The 9,825-nt window shown below is 31.4% G+C and overlaps 1 long non-coding RNA gene across 1 annotated transcript; it reads right to left on the reverse strand.

The window, feature by feature from the left end:
* Positions 1-7,021: 7,021 nt before the first annotated feature.
* Positions 7,022-9,539, reverse strand: LOC128218838 (uncharacterized). Its single transcript, XR_008258480.1, has 4 exons — positions 9,475-9,539; positions 8,304-8,380; positions 7,889-7,970; positions 7,022-7,115 (listed from the first exon to the last, which is right to left on the reverse strand). It is a non-coding gene; the product is annotated as an uncharacterized LOC128218838 (long non-coding RNA).
* Between the last annotated feature and the right edge of the window lie 286 nt (positions 9,540-9,825).

Raw genomic sequence — 9,825 nt, forward strand, 5'->3', positions numbered from 1 at the left:
TAGTTATGCACAAATAAGAAATAGGAGTAAGACACGATATCCATATATGATCAGATCATTTGTGGTCGGATTAGCAAAGCCATTTTACATCTGACTTAAAAGGTTACATATGACTATTTTAAAAGAGGGGATATATTATCTACATAGATCCTAAAACTATCTATGAATTAAAATATCATGTGTTTCCGATCTGGATAGAAAAAAACTCCCCGACTAGAGTGAGGAGGGGTTTTAAACTGTAACATCTCCTCTGCTACGACACGTTTTATACTAATGTTTGTTCAAAAATATGACTCTGCATTTAATTGCTTCGGTTTTGCTATTTATTTGTGAAGGCAAATGTATGAACAAAGAAATAAGACTCGAACGATGGCTAAAGGATTAGGGTTGGCATTACAAAGCAATCGTTATAGTCTTAAACTATTATTATTATTTTATCACTCGAGGTGTTAAACTAGACAGATGTGACATTTAAAATACTTAAAGAGGCACTTGACCATTGCAATGCAAACAAAAGGCATTAAAGCGTATGGGATTACTGACATTCTTAATCAACAACGATTATAAGATTAACATATTAAATATAACAATTAAAACGTTTGTTCTTAATCAGTGTTCCTTTCAACAAGATTATCTTTAAAGGCTTAAATGACATGAAGGGAAATGATATTAAAATAATTTCGGTGGCATTTGTGCGATCTTGAATGCCCTAGGTTAAGCTGACAACATCAAGGGCGTTATTGTATGCAAGATTTGTGTAAGGCCTCCTGATAGCGCTGATCTAGTTTTGTTTAAATAATCTAAGATTTGAATATGAAGACTACTCATATATTTTACTTAAAAGATTGCGTTTTTTTATGATTGAGACATTCTGTTTTACCTCGAAAAATTCAAATGGGCAAATATTACCGTGATCTCATCCAATCTGTGGGAAGATTATGTCTTTGCTGCTACTTAAGAGATATAGAAAACGAATTTTATGATATAACAGTGAATTATTTGAATCTAGAAAAAAATATTAAATATAGAATGCTTAGACCAAGTTGAGATTGATATCTTATATCAAAACAGTGCATAGACTCTATACACTATATGGATATGCACGATACACCGTGACAGTACATACACTGGTGTTATATTCTATACCAGTATATACTGTGCACGGTATATATTCTATTCGTTCTCAGAGGTGTTGAAGCAGTGCTTCAACACCCATGTTCTCTATACAATGTATACAGCCAGAGATTTTGAAGATTTACTTCAACTCCTCTGTTATAGTCTATATACATTGTGGAAGCGTGCACTATACTCTATTCATTGTCAAGAGGTGTTGAAGCAGTGCTTCAACACCCATGTTCTCTATACAATGTATACAGCCAGAGATTTTGAAGATTTACTTCAACTCCTCTGTTATAGTCTATATACATTGTGGAAGCGTGCACTATACTCTATTCATTCTTAGAGGTGTTGAAGCAGTGCTTCAACACCTCTGTTCTCTATGCAATGTATACAGCCAGAGATTTTGAAGATTTACTTCAACTTCTCTGTTATAGTCTATATACATTGTGGTAGCGTGCGCTATACTCTATTCATTTTCAGAGGTGTTGAAGCAGTGCTTCAACACCCCTGTTCTCTATGCAATGTATCAACCAGAGATTTTGAAACTTTACATCAATTCCTCTGTTATAGTCTATATACATTGTGGTGGCGTGCACTATTCTCTATCTGTAAATTTGAACCTGTGTTATAGTCTATATACATTGTGGTAGCGTGCACTATACTCTATACTCATTCTCAGAGGTGTTGAAGCAGTGCTTCAACACCTCTGTTCTCTATTCAATGTATACAAACGGAGATTTTTGAACAAAAAATGGAGAAAACTGCACAAAAATAATTTTGATGAATTTATGTCATATCAGGCAACATATTTAATATACTTAAATCATAGAACAATTATATGGCGCAAAAAATGATTTTTGGGGTAAAATGTTGGAAAAATTAAATGAAAATGACAATTTATGAATTTTGCCAATAACTCTGCCTTATTTTGCAATAAAAACACCAGAACTACTGCAGCTAATATATATCATTTAACATTATTATATATTATATAGAAACACAGTTTTTTTTAAAATATGATTTTCGGGGTAAAATGTATGAAAAATTAAATGGAAATGAGAATTTCTGGAATTTGCCAATAACTTTTTCAAATATTGCAATAGAATGACCAGAATTACTGTATTTCATAAATATTACAGTTTAATATATCAAAAGTAAAGAAACTATGTAATTTTGTGAAATGTGAATTTTGGGGAAAATGTTTGAAAAATTAAATAAAAATGAGAATTTCTGAAATTGCAAATTCTTAGCACAAATTTTGCAATACAATGACCAGAAATTTTACTGTATTCAATAGATACTATAATACAGTATAACAAACCTAAAGTGTAGAAACCATGTATTGTGTGAAGTGTGATTTGGGGGGTAAAATGAAATTAAATAAAAATCGACACACAGCAGTTATCAAACAACACAAATAAACAAAAATCATTTATGTGTATTTTTCTGAAATTGTCTCCTTAATTTTTGAAGCTCTGCATCAATCCTCTGTCAAATCAATTAACCTTGTTCTCTGTATTCATTTATGATGATCCCCTTTTAGTTAATAAATCTTTTGAAATCATTGAAAATTGACCTTTTTCTCTGTCACCTGTATGTCGATGAATTTTATAATGCAGATATTTGCCAGACTCGCAAAATTCATAACAAACCAAAAGCCCAAGGCATTTTTTCAAGAATATAATGCGACAGTCACTTGGGTGTGGAGCCTTGCCCAGCAACGTCTACATTTTTAAATTGTCATAGCCTAAAATTGTCATTTCCCGACATGCCAACATTTAGACATATCATGATAACCCAAACTAAGGTCTCCCTAGGCTAAATACTTTTCCAGCTAGACACTAGAATTGGACCTACAATATCGAAGATGTCCATAAAACCCAATTCACATAACAGGACAGGAGACCAGGACAACCAAAAGACATGGTTGTCTATGTTAAAAACAAACAAGACTATGCATTTAACATAACTGTATCTATTTTGAACATGAACAGAACATTAGTAAATTTAATCCTAAGAATCTGATGTCAATAATCCCGTACATGTATGTATATCTATGTCCATCAATATGATAAGAATTGGAATTTTCTTCTAAAACATACACAGAAACAGCCGTTGTTCATATAAACCATAACATAAGGTGTCTTATAATTATGTCAACAAGAGCTGTCTTTGGACAGCACGCTCAATTAAAGAGGCTTTGTCTTAAAAATGAATACAATAATGATGTAATATGTGCCTGTCGAAAGCAATAAAAAGAGTCAAATTAAAAAGTTAACTAGAAATGCTGCAATGCAACATGAACTTCAGCCTTTATTGTGAGATTCAGTTTTAAATGTATTAAAACTGAAGTTATTCAGTACCAAGCATTTTTCTATTTTTAGTTACAGTGACCATGACCCTAGGGACCCAAATCAAATATAAAGATGAATGGAAATATTGCCTTTAGACAGTTATTAAATGGTAAATAATATCTGACAGTTATCTATGAACATCTACATTTTAACTTTAAAAAGGTTTCCTTGACATTAAACAATCATTTGTTTTTATAAACAAAAAATTAACAAAACAATGTGGCGAACAGATCAGGAATCTAGGTTAAAGAAGTGACATTTCTAGAGGCTTACCATGTGCTCCAATATGTATGGAACTTAATAACCATGGTTTAATTGAATTTATACTGTCATATAGGGTAATGAGCAATATAGTTAACAGAACACTCAAAAGTACAATGAAACATTTAGGTTAGAAGTTAAAATATAATTAGACAATTAGCCATAACTGACCAAGTCAGTATGGAAATTAACAACAGAACAAGGTAACTAAAAAAAATATAGATTAAAAATAATAATATATGATTTGCATTCATTTAATTCAAGTTTAAAACAAACTTTTAATAATGAGCTAGCTCAGTTGTTACTAAGCAATGTGCTTTATTGCTCACCTCAGAACCAGACACATTATTTGTTTCAATAATATGTTCACAAGAGTTTATTCACTAAAATATGTGCCTAATTATTAACTTTTTACATGTTATGCCTTATTTGTTGAAAAGTCTTGCTGGCTAAGTTGTGATTTATGATGAGGAAACAATACCTCTATGAATAGCAATTTTTAAGGTTTTTAATACTTGATTTAGTGACTCCTGTTTCATCTTACCTACATTCATTCTTTAAGGAATATAAAAACTAGAACATAGTTTTTTTCTAAAACTTGACCAAATTTCATTCATATAAAGTGGAACTTGAGGCCACTCTAATCAAACACATTTTGACCAATAAACAAGTTTCACCTAATATTATTTAAATGTTGATGAGAATAAATACTGACAAATATCATGAAAATTATATATATAGTTTCTGAAGCATTTACAGTTTATATTATTAGAACAAACAACCTACATGCTTTTTGTCCAACCTGAACAGTTATCAAACTCTACTAAGATTTTTTTGGTAAACATATTCTGGCCAGTATGAATAAAGACCAAAGAGACAAGAGCTGTCACAGAGACAGCGCTCTCGACTATTCCGCTGCTTTTCAGTGAAAGGATTGAAAAGTTTTGGCGAAACATGCATGGATCACTGTTAGATTAGATTTCAATGCAAAACATGATGTGCGGAGATATTAACATAAATGTGGTTACATGCAAAATTTTAACCAGAATTTTTATCGAACTTGATTATTCAATTAGGTTGGGTGGTTGTATAAAGATTCAATGCAATTCATCCAGTAGTTGCTGAGATATTAACCTATGTGTGCTTACATGCAAAACCTTAACCAGAATTTATGAGTGAAATAATAAACGCAAGTATTTGCATTAAATGCCAACTATCAAGCAGTTGCTGAGATATTAACCTATGTGTGCTTGCATGCAAAACCTTAACCAGAATTTCTAAGTCAAATAATAAAGGCCTATTATTTACATTAAATGCAAACTAGAGTTATCTTACTTGTTTAAATAAGTAGGTTGGATGGTTGAGTACCATTGTATCAAGTCTCAATGCAATACCTCAAGCAGTTGCTGAGATATTAACCTATGTGTGCTTGCATGAAAAACCTTAACCAGAATTTCTAAGTCAAATAATAAAGGCCTATTATTTACATTAAATGCAAACTAGAGTTATCTTACTTGTTTAAATAAGTAGGTTGGATGGTTGAGTACCATTGTATCAAGTCTCAATGCAATACCTCAAGTAGTTGCTGAGATATTAACCTATGTGTGCTTGCATGCAAAACCTTAACCAGAATTTCTAAGTCAAATATTAAAGGCCTATTATTGGCATTAAATGCAAAGTAGAGTTATCAAACTTGGTTAATTAAGTAGGTTGGATGGTTGAGTACCATTGTATAAAGTCTCAATGCAATACCTCAAGTAGTTGCTGAGATATTAACCTATGTGTGCTTGCACGCAAACCCTTAACCAAGGGGTGACGCCGACGCCGACGCTTGGGTGAGTATTATAGCTCTCCATATTCTTCGAAAAGTTGAGCTAAAAATGAGTCCCCATACTAAAGTGTTAACACTGTATGAAATGAAGGACAGACTATGATCAATCACAATAGTTCAACATGAGCACTTTGTACTGTGTTGAGGTAAATGTTAATCATCCAACTTTTCTAAGGGTAATCTATTTTCAAATCTATAATGTATTTGTCTGTTAAAAGTTAAAATTGGTATATCATTCCAATTTTAGTGAATCTTTATGTGACGGATGTCTTGTCCATTAAGTTGCCTTCAATGAAGATTTTGAAGTCAGACTATCTCTTGTTGGATGTGGGGAGTTTTCTGAAAGAAAAAGGAACATTAAGCAATACATAAACACAGTTCCATTGTTGGCTTCAAATATTGAACTATTAAGGAGCTTTTCATTCATTTGTGCCATTGGCTTCAATGTTAAATGTTGATAGTTACCCCATATAAGTATCATTTGAAAGGGCTTTGCATACTGATTATTTATATGTAAAATCAATGACAAGAACATATTTTCACCTTGAAAAGTTATTGCTGGCATCCCAAAATCACATTATTGTTCATCAGATACATTAAGTTATTATCTATCTTGCAAAAGCTCTATGGTTGATTTTGAAATATGATAGTTCTTATACATATTATATCTTAATATTAAAAATTAGCCACACTTTTTGTGATATAGATTTTATATATATGCACATAAAAATATGTAACAACAAATATACAAATAAATAAGAAACGATAAAAACACACAAATCTTAGTTTATTTTACATTGATAGATAGTTCATATAAACTTTGCTAAACACAGAAAGAAAATAATTGTTTCTATTACAGGATTTGAACCTGGACAATTAATTTTAATGTGAATGAGCATATTTGAGCATGATCACAACTGTGCATTACAACAAAGGATAACATTGAAAACTAACAAAGGGCAACTACTACAAAAAAAATCTTGAGTTATGGTTTCTGTGCACTGCACTTCTGCTAAATGAGATCTATCTGTACATATTTGAAGTTTGAGATCAACACCTCAAAGACTTTTCAAGTTCTGCTGCAGACAAAAACTCAGTATGAAATATAACAAAGGGTTATTACAAAAAGAACTGTAAACAGAGTTATGGTCCCTTAACACTGCACTTCTTCTCAATAGGGATCTATCTGTATATGAAGTTTGAAGTTAATACCTGGGGGATTTATGCTCAAGATTACATTCCGTGCACACGCACACACACGTGCACAATTACACAATTACTGTATCCACTTTGCCTTTTGGCAAGGGATAATCAATAGATTAGTCCTCATCATCACGGTCTTAAACAAACATGATGAACATAATCATAGCATGCATAAAACAGTTTACAGTTGTATCAAATCTGGAATAAAAACTGTACCTAGATGAATTTGTAACAGGTGGTGATCAGTCATCACTTTCCTGTTTCCTGTTTCTCATTGTGTCATTCCTGTATCTCATTGTGTCTTAGTTGGTTTAGTACAACTCTGGCCTGGTCCACAATTGCAACAACTGAAAAACAACTGAACAATTAGCAAAAGAGAACTTATACCTTAAATGTACATAATATATTGCTACTAAAAAATGACTCATACTGTCAAACACTTGTTTCCATGAAAAACTACAGCTATCACCTATTGTAATAAGAGGTTTCACTGAGAGTGATGTTTGCTTTTAAGCATACAGTAACCAATTAGGCAATAATTTTAAAACTGCCAAGCACAAAATAAACATAAGAAAATAATCCTTAATATACCAAAAACAGAATAGTGTTTTGTTAAATTAAAGTAAAAAATGAAAAAAAGTTATGAAGAGAAGAAAAAAAAAAAAATATAAAGATAATAATCAAAGGTTTACAATTCTTTGACTACCATACACAATTTAATGATTCATATGCACAGCTATTTTTCTTATCACGTCCAATATGTGCATGAAGTTTGAAGTTAATACCTCAAAAACATAGAAAAGTGAAAGAAAAATAATCAAAGACCAATAACTCTAAAATACCATAAACAAAAATGTTTTTTGCACAGCACTTCTCCTCAACATATTTAATATGTGTTAGAAATCTCAGAAGCATTTGGAATTATGGATAAAAGAAGACTTGTCCAAATGAACCCTAACCATCAAGTGGTAGGAGTATAATAGCAGAGACAAATCATACATATGTCTTTATATTTAATATGTCAATGTATGTTTGAACAGAATAATTATGTTAATTCTCATTTCTTGGCTTACCTCATATTTATATTGTTATACATAGAATTAATCCAAAGAGAACTTACCATTCACTGACAAGATTTCCTCATTATACACAGGAATATCTTCATACTTTTAGAATCTCTCCATTTTTCTTCTCCATGGGAACTGCAATGCATAACACATAAGAAAGGAAATCAAACAATTGCATTTTTTAAAACAATTTGTAGAGAAAAATAAAACATGACTTCAGACACATGCAGAATTATTTATATTTATTTTAAGCAAGTTACAAGAGTAACTGTACCCTATGCCATCTGAGTAAAATCTGCATGCAACAAACATGTGCATGCAAAATTGCATGGACTTTCATTTATTTGCTTAACAGTTTCAATTAAACCTAACAACCTGACCAAATACTTGAAATATCTTATACTTGAATACATTATGTTATACTAGTAAATGACATTGAGTACATGTAAATATGTGTTAAAAATCTACCTTTCAAATCCAATGCTTTCTTTGCATCAAAACGTTTGTCTGTTTGCCCTTAAATTGGTCCCTCAAGAGTATCTGGTCTGAAATAAATATAAAATTCACCTACTTTTAAGCTAAAATTAGCTATAATACTAACTTGGCTGATCTTAGGAAAAATGAGTCTTAAAGCTGCACTCTCACAGATTGACTGTTTTAACATTATTATTATCTCAGAGAATCAATGCCTTTAATTGCTAACAATAAAACAGATGTCATGTATTGAGAAATCTGCTTATTATTTCATTTTTCTGAAAAGTGTTCAAATTTAAGTCACAGAACAACAATTATGAACGTACATATGAAAAACAGCTATCTGATATTTTTTCAGCAGTTTTAAATCATGGTTCGCAGACATAATTTATGCACTAACATTGCATGATTCATTCCATGATAAAAAAAAAGTTGTCAGAATGGTAAATCTGTGAAAATGCAGCTTTAATAACAATCCCCAACAGTTCCTCCCAAAGACTTGTTTCAAAGGGGCTGTAATCTGTTTAATGAAATAGCGGAAAAAAAGAAAATTGACGAAAACTGACATAAACTTGGTATCTATGTGTACAATGCATTAAAACTTACTAACTGAAGTACCACATAATTTACAATAAAAAAAATTCGCCAATATATTACAAGTTAGGTATAAAGATTAAATATTCCAACGGTTTAGGATAAGCCTTCATAGCACAGTGGATTCAACACTGGACTGCAATTTTGGCGACACCGGTTCCAACCCATTCTCTGACTTGATATTTTTTTTTACATTTTGCATTTTGGTATATTTTTTTTTACCATTATGATATCAAAGATCAAAAGATTTTTTGAATAATTGTCCTGAGATTCTTTACAGAATATTTTTTTTTTTTTTTTGGGGGGGGGGTCCCACCCCCTTTCTGGATCCGCTAGTGTGGGTTACTCCCGTAAAATGAACTGAATTTAATTTGGTGCAAAGCTCTTATAAAAAGTTGTGTATTCAATTAAATTCATAAAACTAATTAATGTAAACAAACCATTTGCAACTATCCCTGATCAGTGAATAACTTTTAAATGATAGTGATTATTTTCATTTGCATGATAACTAAGAAAATATAAAATAACACTTGAGTGTCCTGTATGGTATCCCGATATAGTCAATACTTACAACTTACATGTGCAGGAATCAGGAAGGAGTTCCATTCTACCAACTTAATACCATTCTTATTTGTCGTCTTCTTGGGTCACGGACACTACGGACCATGGACATTACGGACCAGACATTACGGACCAGATTTAGGGACACTACGGACCAGATTTAGGGACATTACGGACCATCTTCAGAAACTTACGGACCATCATTTATAATGTTTTAAAACATTTTTTTTTTTAATTTATTCACTCATTGGTCTTAAATTTGTTAATAAATACTTGAATATTAGTGCTCAGTATGAAAATTATCTTTAATGTAACTGAAAAATCTCAGGAAATTCCAATGTTAAACATCAATGTATTTTTA

The sequence above is a fragment of the Mya arenaria genome, chromosome 15 (genome assembly GCF_026914265.1).
Source record: "Mya arenaria isolate MELC-2E11 chromosome 15, ASM2691426v1".
NCBI classification, from domain to species: Eukaryota; Metazoa; Mollusca; class Bivalvia; order Myida; family Myidae; genus Mya; species Mya arenaria.